Genomic DNA, 20,875 nt, shown 5'->3' on the forward strand with positions numbered 1-20,875 from the left:
AGATCTGTCTAAAATTGCCAGTGCCTGAATTCAGGTATAAGCTTTGTTTTAAATAAAACTACTCAGCATATGTGCAATGGCTGTTATTCCCCTTTTTTTCTCCCAAGTCATACTGATATATTTTCTTGCCTCTCCTGAGGCTTTTATATTCCTAAACTTTACACAGTGTTGAAATATCATAGTGCAGTTAATAACTCAGGGCAATGGGGAAGAAAGAGCCAGTTTTGTTTGGAGATGAGGCGGAGGACACGTAGGAAAAGAGAAGGGGGAGAGCAGCACTGGCCGTAACAGCGGTGTCATTCAGAAGTCGCCCGCAGAGGAAAGCATGCCCCATGTTTCCAGGAGTTTGGTACGTTTCTTCTACAGAGCAAGTTGGATGCAGAAACCAAAACCTGTTGCCAGCCTCTGCAGGAGCTACCATAGGAGCTCTGGGCTGCGCAGGAAGAGAGTGAGTTTTGGGGAAGATCTGGGGCAGATGCTGGCTGGAGCCCATGGGAAGCCCTGGGTTCCCGTGGCCGGCAGGTCGGCGGCGGGGACAGCAGCCTGTGGGGCTGTGGGGGCTGAGACCTGCCTGGAGGGACAGCAGGGGACGCGATTGTGCCTGTGGGTCGGGGCAGAGGGGGAAGACATGGGTTGGGCAGGGGCACGGGTGAGCAGTGGTTTTCAGACTAGAAGACAAAGGCTGTGTTTGTGGGCTGGTGGAAAAGAGCTGGAGGAGAAGGGAGAGGAAGAGGGTGAGAAATTAGTGCCGGAAATGATGGGGTCACGGGGTTAGGGGCTGCAAAAGGCACACCTCGGAGTCAGGCTGCTGGCAGTGGGGAGGGAGAGGGAATAAACCAAGCAGTAAAAGAAGTTTAAGATGACACAAGGGTGGATAGAAAATGCTGCGTGGCAAGACAGGCTGGGATTATGCCTAGACACATTGTAGACTCTTTTTTTTTTTTAATAGGGCAATGTCCTTAGTGAGACAAGGGCTCGAGTAACTGAAATGGCTCATTGCGGAGTGGGATGCTGTGTTCACAGGACATGATCAGATGTTTCCCATGGCTGTTGAAGCTGAACCAGCAATCTGTGCTAGAGACTTGTTGGGGAAGAAAACACAGAAGAAACTGTTCTGAGCAGCATTTGTTGTTGAGGGACTGTGGCTTGGGCTGATTGCAGTGTATTCCCTGGGGTGCTCCCCATTTCTCTGGACTTGCTTTTCAGAAAAAAATAAAATTACCTTTTTGACAGTCTGGGTGATCTTCTGTGCTCCAAGGCTGAGTTGCTATTGAAGGGGATGGTCTTGTTCCACCTCTCCCTTCTTGGGGCTACGTGTTCCTACCACCTTGCTTGCACCAGTACCAGCGCTCCTGAGGCTGCATGGTCAGGTGGATTAACAACCTGACCTGGCTGAAAAATTATGTGGTTTTCACAGGTGTGTTTTTGGGCAGATCTGCCAGCTGATTTGACTGACGTGAGTGCACCCACAGTCAGTCCTGGCAAGAAGGAGCCAGTGGCAATGTCCCTTTTGTGGTCTTGACTTGAGCTAATAGTAAAAGTGTATCCTGAGTAACATCTTCTGTCTTTCTGTTTTAGTATTATTATGAATATTTAATTGGTGGGATGATAAATACAGATATAAACACCTTGTGGATTCCTCTCACTATCTTTCCTTTCTTCTCTATGTTACAGTTAGTAGTGCTTGAATGGAGCTGCTGCAATGGAAGTCAAAAGCATCTGGAACTGTAATTAGTATATTAATAGGTGTAAATAAAGAGTAAAGATTGGACTGAGGAGCCTTTCTAGAGAGAGCTGGTTGCCCCATCAACCATCTCTGGGTTGCAGCATTTGAACTGCTGAGAGCTGCATATTTAGAAAGCCAGGCTGTTATTCTCACGGAGATAGAGCTGTCTCGCCAGTGAATGTCGTATAGCCAGGGTTTAGGCTTGCTAATAGTGACTACACTATGAGTTGTCAAGAATGTGTTGGAGGTGTGATATGAGGGGAAAAAATGGGATGAAGTAAGAGACAGATCTTGGGCAATAGCACAGAACGGGGTACGGCAATAAAAGAGGGAGGAGATGTCTCTAGTAGGTGAATGGCAAAACAGCATTAAAACAGGTTTTTGGTATTAGATGTAGAAGATGATTCAAGAAATGCAAACATATCATGGGAAATAAGCGGATTGGAACAGTGTACTTGGAATAAATGAAATGAGTGTTTTAGCTCCCTTTCTTTTATGGAAGAGGTGGATGTCTTGCTGAGAGATGGAATCAACTGTACGGTGGTTCAGTTTGCTGACAAAAACAATGAATTTGCATGAATAGTATCTTGGGCTCATAAAAGTCCATGGGCAGCTGACGATGTTCATAAGGTAAGAAATGTATGTGCAGTTTGGGAGATCAGAGTAAAAAGCAGAAGAGTAGAATGGAATGATTGCCCTTCCCAGCAGCATGAATATTGGTGTGGTCTTACTATAACTTCCCCCTTTCTCCCCAAGTGTTAGGACAAGTTGCTGAAATACAGAAGGTGGTCTTTTCCCATCTGTGTACATATCTCTTCTTTCCCCTTGTTTTGTCCCTTTCCTGTCTCTGCTCTTGGAAGACCTCTGAGTGGAAGCTCTCCAGTTCTTCTGCCTGCTCTGTTCTGGATGGGCTCTTTGCCTTTTAGCTTGGGCTGTTAATGCCATCACATCAGAAGTGACCCTGATCATCCTTACAAATGTGATATGGGTTCCTTCTGCTCTGTTTTCCTCAGGAGGCAGTTGAGTGGACCCCTTGATTGTGCAAGCTGTCCTTTGATAACGTGGCTTAGTGACAGAACACCAGGGAAACAGCATAACTGGCTCTTCCCACTGCATTTCAGAGGGTGGATATTAAAAGCTGAGCGAGGAAGCTTGACTGTTAGTGTGGTGCGAGCTACGTGACAGCTGCTTTTTTTTCCAGATTTGCTGCAAGATAGGAGAAGCATTTGGATGTGACCTGTCTATAGCCTGAGATAATTTCTGCACTGGCAAACACAGAAAGAGATAAAGCAATGGAGAGCTAAGAGCTAAATCTTTTCTGTGCAAATGCTAGGAGCATATGTAATAGGATTGTTGGAGTTACAGGTTTTCAAGGATAAGTACAGTATGATGATATTGTACTGTCACAGCCATTCTTAAATCAGAATAGAGACTGGGGATTTACAGTAGTTGTTGGGGATTCTTGGATTTCACTGTAGACTTCTAGAATAGCAAAAGAAAAGGAAAGGCTTTTGCAGATAATACAAAATAGACCTCTGAGAAAGCTAGAGCTCTGACAGAGGAGAATTCTGGATGGAGAAAACAAAAGAACACTCTGACTTTAATGCAGTAAGGTATCGAAGATTTCTGTATACAAAATATACAGGTAAGGAATTTGTTGTTTATGGATCTTTTGGCAGAATTCTGGTTGATTTACATGGAAAAGCATGTATTTGTTGTTGTTGTTTTAAAAAGTTTCCTTCATCTGTTATTCTGTGACCTTTCAAAAACCATATATTAAGACTTGTGCATGTCCCAACCTCTCTGTTAAGCAAATATTATTAAAGTTACAGTTTTAAGCAAGCTAAACAGAGAAAATGTCAGACTTGAGGTTGTCTGTCTAATCTTAACTTCTCTTCTTTACATGTGTGCATTTTGATGCTGTGTTTAGTTGCAGGAGCACCTACTATCTTGCCTACAGCATGTTTGCCGCTTTGAGCGCACGCAGACGGAGCTTAGCAATGGGGCTAACAGTTATCAGTACCAACATTCGCAATGTGCATCTTCAAAACTCCCTTGAGAAGTGAGAGCTACTTTCGTCCCTGTGTTTTCTTTTGCTTGTTTGTTTTGTTTTTGCTTTTTACATTAAGGACTCAAGGGCATACAAGCAAGGCAAATTTTTTTTGTTGTTTCTCACCAGTTTGAGAAGCCTGGGGCCTGATTCTTCTGGGGACTTGGTTGGCTTGGGAACCTCTGCCTTGACAAAAATATACTATGGGTTGGTTTGGCTCATGGTCCATACTTTTGTCACTTGTGCTCTCCTGCTTTTAAACATGAGAGGAAGGGAGTTACCTCACGTCAGAAGGAGCCACTTTTTGGGAAGTCTTCTATGGTAATGTAGGGTCTGGTTTTGTGGGGAGGGGAAAAGGATTTTGGTGTGCATGCTCTGTGAGGGCTTGCTGGTGTTTGGTCTTGGCATATCCAAGGAGTCTAAGTGGCAACTTAAGTTCTCTGAAATTGCTGCTATAGTCTCATAGGGACAGATGCTGGACTAAAGCCAGTTGAACCTCTCCCTTGGGCTTTCTGTACCCTTCCAAAGGCAACATGAAATAGGGGGAAACAGCCTGGCGTGGTTGGCCCCAGGGCTGCCACAGAGGTGGTTGGTAGAGGTGAGGAGCATGGCCAGTGGGTGTTTTTGGTAGGGCGAGCCGGCAGGCATCCGGGAGGAACTGTGGCCCTGCGGAGTAGCCAGACGGGAGCATGAAATGACAGGGTCATTGGACAGATGTCTGGCAGCGAGACCAGACAGACAGGCCTGGGAGGCAAGAACTGAGATGTGAAGCAGGGAGAGAAGGAGAAGCAATGGCCTGAGGTGGGCACTCGAAAGGATGGGGCAGGCAGACCTGTGCCCGGGCGCCTGGGAGGGAACCTGAGTTTTCTTACTCTTGCTTTCAGTCTGTGTCACCATCACCCTGGAAACTTCTGGTGAAAGTGGCTTGATCCCCTCAGCTCAGCTGGCTTAATTCTCTCAAATTCTACCAATCAGCTGGAAAGAGATCTTTACTGTGGAAAGCCTTAAATATTAATACAGATTTTAATAATAGCAGTGTGACAGTTCTATCTGTTATTAGGATTATCTAATGCTATTATCTGAAATATTTTGGTGTTATTAATATAGATTTTAATAGTAGCAGAGTGACAGTTCTATCCATAATTAGAATTAACACCGAAAAATTTAAGACTTCCAAACTGATATCCTTCGTGTGTGTATAATATACATATAATTTCTGAGAAAGGTAACTAATCTGCTACAAGTCCCACCTAAACTTCTTATAAATGCAATCCCTATCCTGCAGACTTCTGCTCCTGCCAAGTCTTCCTTGCTCCAAGAGATGTGTAGCGGGATCCTATTTTTAGCTGGGGTTCTGACTACTTACTCTAGAAGTATTTCTTTTTTGAAAACTTGGCTCTGCTGAGAGAAAGTAATGACCCACAGAATGTAAACAAGATGAACGGCGTTTTGTGTAAATGGCCAAATGACTTGTTCCTGGCCTGAAGGTCAGCAGAAGGCTCTTAATGAAAGTGAATGAGGATTGGGACCTGGGTTTAATATTTGAAACTGCTGTCTAATGTCATGAATGAGGAGAAATTAGCTGGTGATTAAAAACTCCTGCCCTGTAGAGCACACATTTTGGGACTTTAATTTTCTGGCTGGTGGCTATAGGAACGGCTTGAGCTGATGGAGCTGAGGCATGGTGCTTGTCCTTCCTGCAGGTTGGGGATGTTGGATGTGTCCCAGGCGGAGGCTGGGCTCCCTGCTGACGGGATGGGGACATCTGGGAAGCACGTGTGCATCGGCTTCAGCACTTGCTGCTTATTGGGTCTGGCAACAAACGTTGTTTCTGAGGGAAGGCTGAAGGAAGGAGAAAGCCAAAGCCACGTGGTGTCCCCCATGCTGCCACGTTTGCAGGTGGAATGGCCTTGGGGGAGAGCTGGGACTTTGGTGCTGCACCCATGGGCTCGTGATGGCTAGTCATCCTAGGACAACAGAGAGGGAGTTGGCCAAAAAATTATTCTTGGGGTACAGCTGCTTAGGCTTTAGTAACACCAGTTTTCCTGCTTGAAAACAGCTTGGCTGAGGCTCTTTGTGGGGCCTTTTCTCATCGTTGGCTGGTTGGCACGAACAGGGCCACCACGAGCGACTTGAACACGGGTCTGTGGTGTGGTTCCCACCTACTGCCCCATTTCCCCTGGCTCCTCCGCTCCAGGGTAGCTCAAGGGAGGCTGTGGTTTCACCTGCTGAGTGAGATGACATATTTCAGCCCCACTCAGCGTGTGCGTGTGCTCAGGTACGGCTGCGGTCTGCGTAGTTGCTCTGTGGTGCCCAAACCAGAGTGGCTGTGAAGCAAAATGCAGAGGACTTCTTTTAAATAAAGATGAGGGTTTTTCCAGGTGCCTTTTGCAAAGGCAGCTACAGACTTTTCTTCTTGGTGAATGCAATGGAAAGAAACTCCCCACAAGAGTGGGCCCCTCTGCATCTCGCTTTTGCCCGTGAGCAGATACCCCCATCTGCGCTGTGACCAGCACGGCTGTCGCAGAGGCGCACGGGACCTGGCACTGCTGGGTGGGCAGCGGGGCTGCAGCAGCGGCATGTTGCTTCCACCCTCAGCTGCCGCTTGGGCTCCGCTTGTTTTCGGTGGCACCATGACAAGAATGCCATGCTCAAAGCTGGCCCGCTTTATATTTTGTCTTGTTAAGGGGATTGCGCCAGTTTCTTGCTTTTTGTTGTTGTGGTGGTTAATCCTGCTGGTAGACTGATGGTTCCCTTGTGTTCTTGGGTTTTGTTTTTGTTTACTTTACTGGTTCGAATCTCCTCTTTGCTTCTTCCTCTGCCAGTGCTGGCAAATAAATGGGAGGGAGCCTTACTTTAGCTGCAGTATAATGAAGGGAGACACTTTTATTTTTGAGAGTGGAAATCATGGTGGATCATTGAGAGAGGAGTGGTATGGCTTTATATTTTAAATGTGGATCTGGGGCCCAACGCTACAGCTGGGGTAAATTGACATCATTCCACCAGTTAGTGGAGTCCTGTGATTTTACACCAGCTAAATGTCCAGTCTCACATGTCTCCTCTAAGTAGCCTTTTGCTCTATGTTCTCTAGAATTAAATCTTTTTGGAGCAACTCATACTTTAAAAAGTTTTCTTTAAGAATTCTATCAACTTGATCAATCAATGCTCCAGATGTGGGAACTTTTGCTCTCAGCAGGTCCCTCCTCTCTTCTGTAGCTGCATAGCTGCTTGACCGTAGGTAATACGCTGTTAACTAGCAAAAGAGAATTCACATTGAATTATGAATACATGCAACAGCAGCAGGATTTTAATTGGGTGGGCTAATTCAGAAAGCAGGTGGTTCCTTTCTGGGTTTAGGTTACTAAATTCGTCAGGACAGTTCAGCTTCTTGCATTTTAAATTCCCTGCTCCTAAAGAACAAAGTCATTTTCTCAGCTTTGGAGGCTGACATCTGCTTATAAAGATTAAGTGTGTTCCTGTAACAGTGGCCACGGATTTTCTTGGTGGAATGGGATATATTGAAGAGCGTATTACATCCTGGTGCAAGTTCCTGCACTCAGATGGAAATTGCTTTGCGGCTTTGGAGAGAGGCATGTTAGAACCTGCTTTTGTATTTGACAGATGTCTGATGTTACATAATCTATAGTATTTAGAGTTTGAGACTATTTTGGAAGTGTTTGGTGTGTTGCATTTGGTTGAATTGTAATGGGAAGTTTTCTTATTTTTGTTTCCCTCATGTTGAAATTGCTTGTTCTGAATTGTGGAAAACAACTGTTTTAAATAAAGAATCATCAGGAAGCACTTGTTCAAAACAGTTTTGAGATGAAGTGAAGACATTTGGCCAGAAAGCATGATCACAGAAAATCTCAGTTTGATTACTCAGGAAGTCGTCAATCAACTCACTTTTCTAATCTCTGAACAGTATGTGATGATAATATTTGCTGGGGATAAGTGACCTTATATTACTTCAGTTGGACAAACCTTCTAAAGCTTTATTTCTTTAAATGCCTTCTGTTTGACTACTTTAAACCTATATCAATACTTTCCATTTACTGTTTAGTGAGAGCCAGTCTAAACGAAATTTGGCCCCAGAATTCAGTTTCACTGACAACATACACTCTAGAGCCAAGCTTTTTATAAAACTGAAGATCAATAGAAATGGTACAATTAATTAAATCCAAGTCCAGGAGAAAGACCTGCTTTTCGAAATAAATATTCCCTGCAGGACTTGCAACCCTGGATAGGGCACCCATAAGCACCTGGAGTGCAACTGACTGTAAACAAAAGTGAAACCCACTTAATTGGGTTTTGTGGCTCTGGCAAAACATAAACAGCAAGGAATACTGAGAAGCACTGTGGATTTGAATTATTTCCCTCTGATGTTAATAGGTTGAGGTGATGTTAGTAGTAAAAATCTGGCCAGCTCTCTAGCTGCCACAGTTTGGCAGAGGTCTTCTGCAGGTAATGAGGGTTGTGCAGATTAACACCAGCTGTGCTTCTGGCTTAGTGTTTTAAGCTGATCTGGTAATTTTTCTCTGGTTTCAGAAACTACATGGGACAACAAATGTTTCCCTACCTTCCCACTTACTCTCATCATGTCCTAGTATGAGCAACAACCATAGTTTTTTGTGAAGAATCTTACTTATGTCTCTGCTGCTTCTACTCATCCTCCTTCTGGTCTGCTAATTTGTCCCTTCATTTTTCTGTACTAGGGCAATGCTGAATAGTGTGCAGAAGAGGATGAGTGGTCTCTTACTGGGGGGGGGGGGGGAATTAAGACTTCTTTGTGGTATGTAATGTGTAGTGAAATGTTTATATGAAAAATCATGTCAGCAGCTGCATCTTTTATCAAAGAAAGTATATTCAGAAATGTTTATAAAAACATGACAGCACTAAATCTGGGTAGCTGGTCACTAATTTTTGCAAAGATGCAAAGCTGATTTGGGGGAAATAAAATTCCCCTGAGGCATCCTGTAATTTGCAATATATGCATGATGCAGGCTTTTAAAAGCTCCTGTCCTGCCCTTATTCTTCTCCACACTTCCTCTGTGTGGTCACTCCAAATTGCTGCCAGCTGGCCTATTTGTCATGTGTGTTTGTTTGTACTGCTTCTAATTTTTGACCTTTCAAAGAGACAGACAAAATCTGTGGCTTATGCAAATCTTTGTGTTTGCAGCCAGCCTACTAGTGGGAAGGAAAGATACAGTAAGTTTAAACCACAGAAGGGAGCAGATTCTGTTCTGAAATGCCTGGTTATTGACCAGTGACGCTAGCATGTTGTGTAGATGAGTTGGAACTTCTACTGTGTTTGGGGTTTTCTTACCTCCATATTACCTTCTGCTATTATTTCAGGCATCAGGATAGGTCCTTATGATGTATTTTCAGTCTGCCAAATGTGATCTGTTTTGTTTGTTCTAGGGTAAGTTTTTTAAACTAAGTGGTTTTGTGGTGTGGCACACTTACTTATAAAGACAAAAACAGAACAAAAATGATTTTTAAAAATAAGTGTTGTAGAGAAAGAAGAAGGAAACTAGAAGGCTGATACCTCAACAACCTGTGAATGTCCAGTATGTGGATACCTGACAGAACGGTCAGTCAGTTAAAAGAAAGAAATTGGGTGATATTTCCCATTTCCCTGGAGTGAAAGCACATGCAGTTTACAATGGATAATGAAATGTTATGTTTGTTATGTTGAAAATGTTAATTCTGCCGGTGCAGTAATCCTGAGGTTCCAATCCACTGCAAAGCTGACATTTATGTTATAAAGAGATGCATAGACATTTATTGAGGATATAGACTGTCAGTGCATCTAGGAAAAAATGAAAGAGCAAATGTGAAAGGTTTCCTCTTCATTCTCTTTTCCCTTCTTTCCCATTCCATCATATCAAATATTGACTAACGTTGAAGGTACTGGTGCTCTGAAAGCTTGTTGTACCTTTTGCAGCAAACTCCAAAGTGAATCTGTCTTTTATGTGGGAAGGGGGATACCACGTGTGACATTTTCATGCTTGCGTATGGCTTGGCTTTGTGAGAGCAAGTCTTTGGTGCTTCTAGCTTAGGGCATTCTGGCTGTGGCACTTAGCTGGATCACCGGGATGGTTGGGAATCAGACCAAGGAACTGATCCTATACATGATCTGGGTATTGTTAACTCAGTCAGTTGTAGGCTTGCTGCACTTCCCCAGTCCGGTTTGGGATGTTGCCGCATGGCGGTACAGGCATGGCTCTGGGCTTGAGCTATACATTGAATCAGGGCTGTGTGTTGCTGCTGCCCTCCTTTCAGTGGCACAGACGCTCTCTGCTTTTCACAATAGGCAGGTTCAGGGAGCTGACATAGCCAGAAACAAACCAAGCCAAAATGCAGTTATTTTTTGGTCATTTCAGTTCTGCGAGCCAGCTGACCGGGGGGGGCTAGCAGAGGGCTGGTGGCTGTTGTCCAGCGGTAGGAACGTGGAGCCAGGATGTCCCAGCCCCGTTGCAGTAGTTTAAATGGGGCAAAGAGGGGCAGGGACAGGGGGCAAGGGGCTGCCCGCCAGTGCTGTTGGCCAACACTGCTCCCAGAGACTGCAGCTGTGGCTTCATGTGACAACTCAAGGGGAATCAAGAGTTTGCCACTGGCTGCAGGGGGAAGTTTTCCTTCTCTGCTGCACCTAGATATGCTCTCCTGGTGCTCACTTGGCTGCTTTGTGAGTCAGCCGAACTGGAAAAATGTCAGAAAACAAACCTGGCAAAGTTGAAACTGAACAGTGACTTTTTGCTGAGTTAGCGAGTAGAGTTGGCTTGCCCTGCTGGAGGCTTGGAGGAGCCCTGGAGGTGGATGAGGGAGGGGACTTGCAGGGCTGGCATAGGATGTGTAGGAAGGGCATGCACAACCCATCCCTGTTGGTGGTAGTAGGCTATTCCTTGGCTCAGATGTCATGTGAAACTACAGCCGTAGCCGTTTTGGCACCTGAATACATTGATTTTGACCTAAAGCCCAGCCTGCAGATGCTGCATTTAATAGAGGTGTGTCAGGCAACTCACTGCCCTTTACTTAAAACAAGCTTTGCTCCGGTTTTCTTCATCAGTGAAGCTGTACTGTGGCTAGTACGCATCCTTATTTTAATGCATGCAGTTTCTTGGGTGAGATGAGTTGAAAGGTGCAAGGGTAGCTAGAGCCACCCACATTTCCTTTGGCATGTTTTTTTATTATCTTCCAGCCACTCTGCCTGCCCATCTGCACCAGAGTGCTAGGTAGCAATCTTGCCAGCTCTCTGTACCTATTCAGGCAAAGATGTGCCACCATCCACTCCTAGTTAGCAAACCTGATAAGCATGGTGATCAGCTTTAAGCAGGTACTTGTGCTCTGGTTAAAATCAAGGGTCTTCAAGCATGTGTCTAAAGTCAATCCTGTGTCTAAAGTCAATCCTCTCAGCAAAAGACTTTAGACAGGAAGGATGGGCAGTTTCCCAAGGCTGCCTGAAATGCTTTGCTGCACCTTGCCTAACAGGAGGCAATAGGAGATGTGAAGGTCACTAGCAGCCCGTGGAGCACAACTCCAACAGGATTTCCTGCCCTTGCTTGCTCCAGCTGTGCAGATCCACTTTTTCCTTAGCTCATTCATCAGGGATATCCCTCAACTGCTTTGACACAGAGGGGAAAAGTCTTCTCACAGCCTGGTGCTTCCTACTGCTGTCTGATATTGCTCTCTGCCCATGTGTTGGGATGATCTATCCTAGTGCCAGGAAACCAGCCACTTGCCAGCTGTTTTGGACTCTGTTGAAGGCTGACTGAAGAAAGGGATAAAGTTTAATGAAACATTTTGCAAAGCTTGGACCCCTTCAGAGTTTACTTTGGCCGAGTGCTTCCTGATTCTCCTTGCATCACCTTTAGGTCTCAGGTACTCAACTGCCATGGAAAGGGGCTCCTACTGGTAAGGGGCTGCTGCTTGTTCTGTCATACTTGCACCCTCTCTGCTTGCAATATCTTGCCTCTGACACATGGTGCCTTTCGGAGTGCTTTAGTGCATCCTGTGCCTTAACTATGCATTTGTATTTTGCCTGCAATAAATGGTTTCTCAAGTGTTGTTATGCTTGCGTAAATATGCAGCCACTCAGAGGCCTCCCCCTCCTTTTCCTTTTCCCGTAAGCCGCCCTTTTCCATGTCAGGGACAGCTGGGGCTCCCTGCATTTTGGTCTCTGCCCTCTGAGCACATGGCAGAGACCTAAATTAGGCCTGAGCACAGCCTTGCACTTAAGTTTAACCAAAGCTTGCTTTATGGTGCTATGTGCTGGCTGCAAAAAGATAGATACCTTTTAGCTTAAAATGTGTTGGGAAGGAGTTAACCTGTCAAAATTCGCTGAATGGATTTGGCAGACAGGTGGATTTGTTAGCTTTGGTGCTTTGCATCATCTGGCTGTGTCATTTTTGATGCACAAAGGAGGTATCCTGGAACCTGTTTAGCTTTCTCATGGCCTCAGGAAACCATTCACTCCAAAACCCAGTGATAGGCACACAGAATCACAGAATGGTTGAGGTTGGAAAGGACCTCTGGAGATCATGTAGTCCAACCCCCCTGCTCAAGCAAGGTCACCTAGAGCATGTTGTCCAGGACCCTGTCCACATGGCTTTTGAATATCTCCAAGGATGGAGACTCCACAACCTCTGAGCAACCTGTTCCAGTGCTCAGTAACCCTCACAGTAAAGAAGTTTTTTCTTGTGTTCAGACAACTTCCTGTGTTTCAGTTTGTGCCCATTGCCTCTCCTGTCACTGGCCATCATGGAAAAGAGTCTGGTCCCATCCTCTTTACATCCTCCCTTCAGATATTTATACACATTGATCAGATCTCCCCCCTCAGCCTTCTCTTCTCCGGGCTGAACAGTCCCAACTCTCTCAACCTTTCTTCATAAGAGAGATGCTCCAGTCCCTTCATCATCTTAGTAGCCCTTTGCTGGACTCACTCTGATAGCTCTGTATCTCTTTTTTACTGGGGAGCCCAGCACTGGACACAGTACTCCAGATGCGGCTTCACCAGGGTTGAGTAGAGGGGGAGGATCCCCTATCTGGACCTGCTGGTAACGCTTTTCTTAATGCAACCCAGGATACCATTGGCCTTCTTGCCCACAAGGACACATTCGTGGCTCATGATCAGCTTCACATCACTGATCAGTTCTTCTTCAGCAGGCAATGGGCACAAACTGTCATGCAAGAGGATGTCCCAGAAGATGCCTGCTCTCAGGACCAGCCAGAGATCCAGCTGAGACTGGTGTGGAGAGCAAGGAAGAGGCAACTCCCTGGAGAAGCCCTGGATCACTATGGGAAGATTGCAGCAGACCTTTGGTTTTCCATGCTTTCTATTCTGCTTTTGCAGGGGTGTCTCCAAGACCTTCATCCATGGCTGATGTAGAGGGTTCCCCTTCCTGGGGCTGACAGGTACGCTGTAAGGCCCATCTTATGTCACCGAAATTGGTGAGAAGCCAGGCAATTAAACTCTTTGTGCTAGCCTGACCTCGACTGGCCTCCCCATCGTCCAGCTGCTTTTCTCTAGACCCTGAAATATGGAGTGTCATCACTGAAGTTTGAAGTGTTCCCTGCCTGCTGAGTGCGGCTACAGTGGGGAAAGTTGGCCCAAGTTATAAAAGTAATTTCTTCAAGTACAGCATTCTTGACATACTTAAGCCTACAGTACCTGATTACTGTTTTAGTGTAAGTAATGCAGTTGATTAAATCAAGTTATTTTATTGCTCTGCAGTGTATTTCTATGTTCTTCCTGCCGTTGCCCTATTTATTGCCAGTTTAATACATACCCCCCCACTTTTCATACCATGCAGCTATTCCACTGGATATTAATTACATTTTTATGGGAGGGGGAACAGACCAGGGGGAGAAATAACTTTGGTTATACAGACTTAAGTATAGAAGCACCTGTCCTGATACACTGATATCTCCCAGTGTTTCTTAAAATTGGAACACTTACAGCAGGCAGCATTGCAGTCAGACTTCCAAATGTTATGTTTAATCACAAATCAGACTTCAATATGTTAACGACTTCAAAATGTTAAAGTAACAGACAAATACTGAAAAGCTACATATAAAATAAAATGGAACAGGCAGGACTTTAAAAGAGGAGAAAAAAAAGTATAAATGAGGAAAATTAATCAGTGGTTCTAAAACGATTATGATTTTCAGATTACAAGATTTTTGCCAGTAGAAGAGACAGGGTCTCTGCCCTTGAGCCTGCTTAAGTAGTTAACCTATATATGAAATCTTAGTCTAAAAGAGATCACTTGGAGGAAATTATGCATCTCTGAGCATATAAAAATATATGTTTGTGCAAGTATAAAACGGAGGCCAAGTGGCAACAGTGTTTCAGGCTGCATGCTCAGATCAGATCTTAGATTCAGATCTTCCAAAGGTAAGTGTGTAACGTCATGAATGTACACCTATGTGTGTATTTTCTGGGAGTTATGCCACCAATTTCCAATTACTCAGGAGTGATCTTGCAGGAGCAAGGCCTTTGTTTGACTATCACAAACCATACATCCTTTGCTTGCTTGCTTTGTAACAGAATGTGGCCTTCTTCCAAATCATAGCAAATACAGGATCTGGAGACTCTTTATTTTCTTTTGAATTTACTGGTATCAAAAGAAAGCCAAAAAAGACTTCAAAGTATGATTTATAGAAGCCATTTCCAGTCACTTCATGCTTTTGTCCTGCTCTTTTTCTGCATCTCCTTTTCTTGTCTGCTAACCATGGAAAAAAGCCAACAAAACAGCGTTTCCTGGTCATGCTTCTCAGTTTCTTGTTTTCTTAATAGGGGGAGCCTGAACAATTTCCTGTAATTTTGATGCTTTTCAAAGTAAAATGCATCAGTGACATTTCTAAATACTATCCTATCTTAGCATGCCTCTGCCAGGCTTTGCTCTGGGCCTCCAAGCTATGTACAGTAATCCTGAAAATTTGTTCTGCTGTGAGTTGGGAACCAGGGGAGGTTACCATCCTCCTGCCACCAGGTAATATTGAAAACCTCTGCTGGAAATTAGGGGCTTTCACTTTTGTTGGTGAAGCCACATCCCGGAGTACTTCTACTGTTTTGGCACTTACTGTCATCCAGTTTAGCAGAGACCTGTTTGCTTAAGTGTGCCCTCAGCTCACTGGGATTGAAATAGTTGGGTTTCAAAAGGCCTGGTGATGTGGCTTTTTGTTCTTTCTGCCAGGCTTGGTCCCTTAAGCATTGGGAGTGTGTCCCTGAGCCTGGAGTTGATGGGCCACAGAGTCACTCAGGCAGGAAGGGACCCCAGGAGGCCTCCAGCCCAACCTCCTGCCCAAAGCGGGGCCAGCTCTGGGACCAGATCAGGCTACTCAGGGCTGCATCCAGGCGGGTCTTGAAAACCTCCAAGGATGGAGCCTGCCCAACCTCGCTGGACAACCTGCTCCAACTTAACTTTTCACCTTGACCACCTTCATGGTGAAAATTTCTTCTGTATATCTAGTCCAAACTTCCTCTGTTTCAGTTTATGACCATTTTAACAGTGTCCCCAAACATAGCATGGAGACCGCTAATGCAAATGCAACGCTTAAGTGACCACAGAAAGAGACAAGCTATACTCTGAAATTAAAAGTTTACTCGTTGTGAGGAATTCAGCACTGGCAACAAACAGACAGAAATATAGTTTTATGAGATGCTACATTGTGGCAGCGAAGGAGATGAGTGTAAAAAGGAAAGTAGAAGAGATATACTTTCTGATAAAATTGTGCTTGTCTTTCAATGAAATCATTTGTGGATTTTTAAAAGGGAAAAAGCCCTTTAGAGAAGCTAGAACAAGTTAATTGGGAAAGGAGAAAAAAGGAAGACACTAAGACATAAAACAAGTTGATCTTTTCCTTAAATCTGAGACATTTGGTGGGTATCAAGACCAGTTGTGGGAGCCTTGTCTGCTAGTTGTAGTATTTTGTAACCTTGAGTCATCCTATGAAAGTCAGTGGTGCTGACCTTCCAGGTGGAGTCTGAAGTCAAGGTCTCTGCTCCCATCAGAGGCTTTGGATCAAGCTGTATGTGAATGGTGCCACGACGGGGACGCCAGTGAGAGAAGTATAGCTAAACTGCATGATTCCTGTGTGCTCCTCTGCTACGGCAAGATGGAAACTAGATTAGAATTTCTTTTTGTTGAGATGACATTGAGAGGAAATTGTTTACCATTTGGCTATAAAGATTTAGATAAAAAAGAAAAAAATAAACTGAAGTTTGTTTTCTAAAAAACAGCATCTTTTATTTTTATATAGCATGTCTAGAATAGCTGCAGATCTGCCTACTTTCTTAACATGCATCCGGCAGAAAATAATAGCAGCAGTTTATGTTTCTGTACTGCTTTTTTCTGTGAGGGTCTCAGAGTACTTTGCAGTGAGGCACAGATGACTGAGATTTGTTCATCCTGGATTTGTTCAGTGCTCTGGTTTGCAGAGTGGCCACACCACCAGTGGTGGGCAGCACTGGGGCCCGTGGTGCTGCAGTGGGAGGGGAGTGCGAGGGCTGGTGGCAGGAGCTTTCTGGGCTGCCTCATTACTGACACCGCACCACGTGAGACACCGCTGCAGGGGTCTGGCTCCAAGGCCAAATCCAGGCTGTCACCATCTCTCTCTTTGTTAGAGCCTGTCACAGGTCCTGCCCGCTCCCTGGGCCATCCCTGGTGCTTGTGTGACCCTACAGGGAGCAGATCTGGCTGAAAAGTCCCTTTAGAGGAAAAAAATAAATTAATTAAATGAGCACTGGTGGCAGCACAAGGGAAAAGATGGGAAAGTACTGCTGAAGCAGGTTAGAGTGGTCCAGCAGGAGAGGGGAAGACAGCATCACAGCGACCTTGCCTTTAGCTAGTTAGGCAGCTGTGGAAGAGCATCCTCAATGTCACCATGTCCTTTTGTGAAGAGTTCAGAGAAGCAAAGTCTATAAAGCTATGCGATTATTTTTTCTGCTACCCCTCGTGTCTGCTCTATTGCTCCCTTCGCTAGACTTTCCAAATGCTACCACTTGACAGTGAGCTGTTTAAAAATGATTCAGTTTGGATGTGCCAGTCACCCCCACGCGGTGAGGGAGGTGGGTGGGAGTGAAAAAAGGGGTGATGGGGGTGACATCAGTGCTGCCAAAATCTTCCCCTTCAGTGAAGGGCTACATGTAGGAGGGAGGAGGAAAACCTACATTATTGCCCACTTGCACCAGTGAAAAATAACGGGTGAGAGTAGGATATACAAGGATGCACTATCTGGAGAAGATGGGAAGATCTTTGCTGCATCTGTGGGACTAGACAGAAGAATGGTATAGAAAAAGGAAATGTTTACTTTGCCATCTATAAATATTTAGAATTGTCAAAGATGTTGATTTCAGTGAATAAATGGGCATGTGATAACAAAAAAATACAGGAAGGGTAGTTTCTCCTGTGTCAATGGAGTTAGCAGAAGTTTATAATCAATGCTTTAAGTTCACATTCAGCTTGTCTTCTGGCTAAGCCCAGAAAGGGGACCTAGAAAAGCAGAAGTAACTCAGGGTTATTTCCTTTTGATCTATTGAGGGTGGAATGATTTTTTCCCCAGTTCCTGCTCCCCTCTCCCACCACACATATAAGCACACACGGACTCAGGAGCACATGTTTGCAGCCAGCTTTTCTCAGCCCTGCAGGGTGAGTTAGCATCAGGGGGACTGGGGAGAAGCTGTCCATCTTAGTGGCGTCTCTCTGACTACTGCAACAGGTAGGACAGATGGGGAAAGACCATAACTGTCGTAGGTTGCAATCTCCATTGGGCAGCGTGAGGGGAATAGACTGGGATGATGTGGGTCCTTCTGCAGCCAGTGCAGTCTCTGCCTCCTGGCCTCACGCGGCTCCATGACTTTGAAGGGGTTTCTCCCAGCGCTGCAGCATTGCCTTGGGTGAGGGGTGCTCCTCTATGAAGGTGGCTCTTTTAGGGGGAGCGGGGAAAAAATAACTGAGCTGGAGAACAGACTTTGCGCTTTAACATAACATCTGTTGCACTCCTCTCAGGACCTGAAAGTTTTTATAATGTATTGCAGGCAGTTAGGTAAAGGAGCTTCTATAACTGCCCAGGTGGCCAGAGGGAGAAGGCCTGTTTTCTTTACCTGTCATTTGTCTTAGTGCATTTCTGGGATTTGGCATAGTTCTGTAGGAGCTGTTAAAATCTATATGTTCAGCAGTATGCTGAGAAAGAGGAAAGGAGAGAGGCTGAGGCTGAGGAGAGGCCAAGGAGAGAGGCTGTCTCATGCCAGTGTAAATTGGAATTTAACTCTCAGAATAAAAGGAATCACTCTGGTGTCAAATAACATGAGATTAGCTATTCATTCAGCCCTGAATTCAGCCCCTGAGTTCATGGCTGTGAGTGCATTTCACATTAGTGGCAAGTAATTGTAAAACAGGGTCTAAGCTGGTCTGTGGAGATGTGTGGGGCTGAAATAATAAATGAGAAGCCCCCACTTGCTCATGTGAGCAAAGGTCCAGGAGAGAGGAGCAGCATCTGATGAGATGGTAGGTGTACCCAGAGGGCTCCCAGTTCCTTGTTCCTCTTCGTTGTCCCCGTGCTCGTGCAGCTGCGCACTCGTCTGGGGCGGGGAACTGGTCTGCCTGAACATGCTTCCTTATTTTTCGGCCCGGCCAATTTTCGCCCCAAGCTGTTCCCCAGACTGGCAAACCGCATGCCTGCCATGAGCAGTGGTACCAGGGCTGGAGAGGAGAGCGTGTGTCTGTGGCCCTGGTGAGACCTCTCCTTAAGGCAGCAGCATGGATTTTGGTACATTTAAACTGATAGTGACAGCGTGCTTTTTTTTTTTTTTTTTTTTTTTGTATTGTCAGGCTTTGTATTGGGCCATGTATCTTCTGCCTTCTCATAGCGGGCGTAAAAACATAAACTGCAGGTCCTGTGCTCTGACTAACTTAACACTGAGTCAGGTTTTTACCCTTGGTGATCAGGCTGTGCACGGAGCTGGGGTTACTGGTAAGGGACCTGCCTCTGCTACAGGGTCTCTGGCCTTGAGCCCTTACTCTCCGCTTGCCCATGTGAAAGATGGGGATAATACTTGCCTCACAAGGGGTGTTAGGAAAGTTAATTTGCTAATTGTTTCTAAAGTGCATTGGAGGTGATTGGTGCTGCTTCAGTTCTACGCAGTATTATAATAACATCTAATTAGTAATTTCTTATGATGTTTCAGTATCTTCCTGCTATAAATATTGGCCTAATATAGGGACAACTCTGCCTGTGCTAGTCATCTCAGTGACTCAGATGGAATAAGTAAGCAGGAACGAGCAAATGGGATTCGGTCTGTAAACATTCTCTTTTTTTCCCTCCTACGCTATTTTACTGATAAAAATGTTGTTGTTGGGGTTAGAGTTTTCCAGCAATCAGAGTCAGTGCTGGAGAAATCCCGCTACCTGCAGGGTGTGTGTGTGTGTGGGGGGGGGTGTCAGTGTGGTAACACGCAGCCAGTAATTCCTTGTGACACTCAGTTTTCTTTCTGTGCTGTTTGAGATGCAGGCGTGTTGTGTGTGCCGTGCAGGAAAATCAGCGCGCTGAAGCACAGTGGCATTTGGGAATTTGCATGAGGCAAAACAAAGTGGACATCGGCCTGAATGACAGTGAGCCCCCAGGTTGGCTGTATGCTGCAAGGCCTAGATGAAAAGTCTGTGTCCGCTAGTGGATCGCTGCTTGTGGAGAGCTTGTCCCTTGTACAGAAATGTCAGCCTCCTTGCTTTTTTGGGGCTGTGGTCTCAGAAACAAGCGTGCTGATTTACAGTCTGTGCCACCAGAAAGTGGCTCTCCTGCCCTAGGAAACCAGAGCCTCATTTGCTGCGAATCCCGGGGAAGCAGCCCCGAGACCTCGGGCTGGAAACCGCTGCAGGGGGAAGAGCTCTACCATCCTGTGCGATGGACCTGGCACCAAGATCTGTGACAACCAAATGCAGTTTTTTCTCTCTTCTTCTCCTCTAAACTCTTTTTCTTTCTTCCTCCTTTGTGGGTCTGCTTGCCCCCCATATTGTGCTGTTTTATTTCATGTTGTGTGTAGCATCTTGTCTTTGCTTTGGCGAGAGCTGTTGCGAAATTTCATCTGGCAGTGTGTTTTCTTTCTTCTGAAAATAAATAATGCTCAGAGACCTTTGCTGTGCCTCACATGTTACTGATTTTATCTGGCTTTGGGTGGCTTTGACCTCCTTTGAAGCTGTGACTATCTTACATGTTTAAAACTTTCATGAAGCGGCTCTAACACTTGTGATTCCTATATTTAGCATTGCAAGATTTTGACAACTAATGTAAACCTATGATAACTATCATCTGACAGCATCATCACCAGTGTACAGATTGTCACTCTTTATTTTGAACTGATTTTTCCAGCAAAATTAAAACTATTGGCAGAGATGTGATACAGCATGTCAGAATGTAGCACGAAGATGACAGCAGCTACTGCGTAGCTTCTTTCAGAGAAACAAGAGGAGGTGTTTGGATTACGTTTCTTGAATAAAATGTTCCTCCTTGTTTCTTCTCATCAGAAAAGGAAACAGTCCTTGTTTCATAAAACTCCTGCTTATTGTGCCATATGGCAAATGTGGTAAGAACTGAATGGGCTTGCAGAGACTGTTTGTGGCCACTTCTGAGCGAGGGCTGCTGTAATAGTGGTGCAATGCAGCACGTCACAGTGATATGTACTTCCCCATTTGGGGTGAACTGGGTTGTGGCCGCTGCACGGATCCAGGTGGTATTGGGCACTTTGTAAATTCATTCAGGTATTGGGAAGGCCCAGAAACTCATAGCCACTTAGGGTATGCGTGTGCGCACATGCTTGTGTACATGTATCCAGGGCAGGTGCAGGACTGAGGATATTTTTTCAGATCTAAATGACTAGGAGCAGGTCTCCATTACAGATATTAACCCTGTAAACACAAAGGTGTATATTTTGCTTTACACGTCTGGACAGTTCTACTAAAGACAATGAGACTTACCTTTGCGTGTGATGTGACGTGCTCTGTGTTTGCCATTAGTTTCCCAGAGTGCACTCTACAAAGTCAGTATGAGAATGATAAACTACAAGTGGCACAAAAAAATGCAAATCTTAAAATTTAACTTTTACT

This window comes from Apteryx mantelli, chromosome 1 (genome assembly GCF_036417845.1).
Source record: "Apteryx mantelli isolate bAptMan1 chromosome 1, bAptMan1.hap1, whole genome shotgun sequence".
NCBI lineage: Eukaryota > Metazoa > Chordata > Aves > Apterygiformes > Apterygidae > Apteryx > Apteryx mantelli.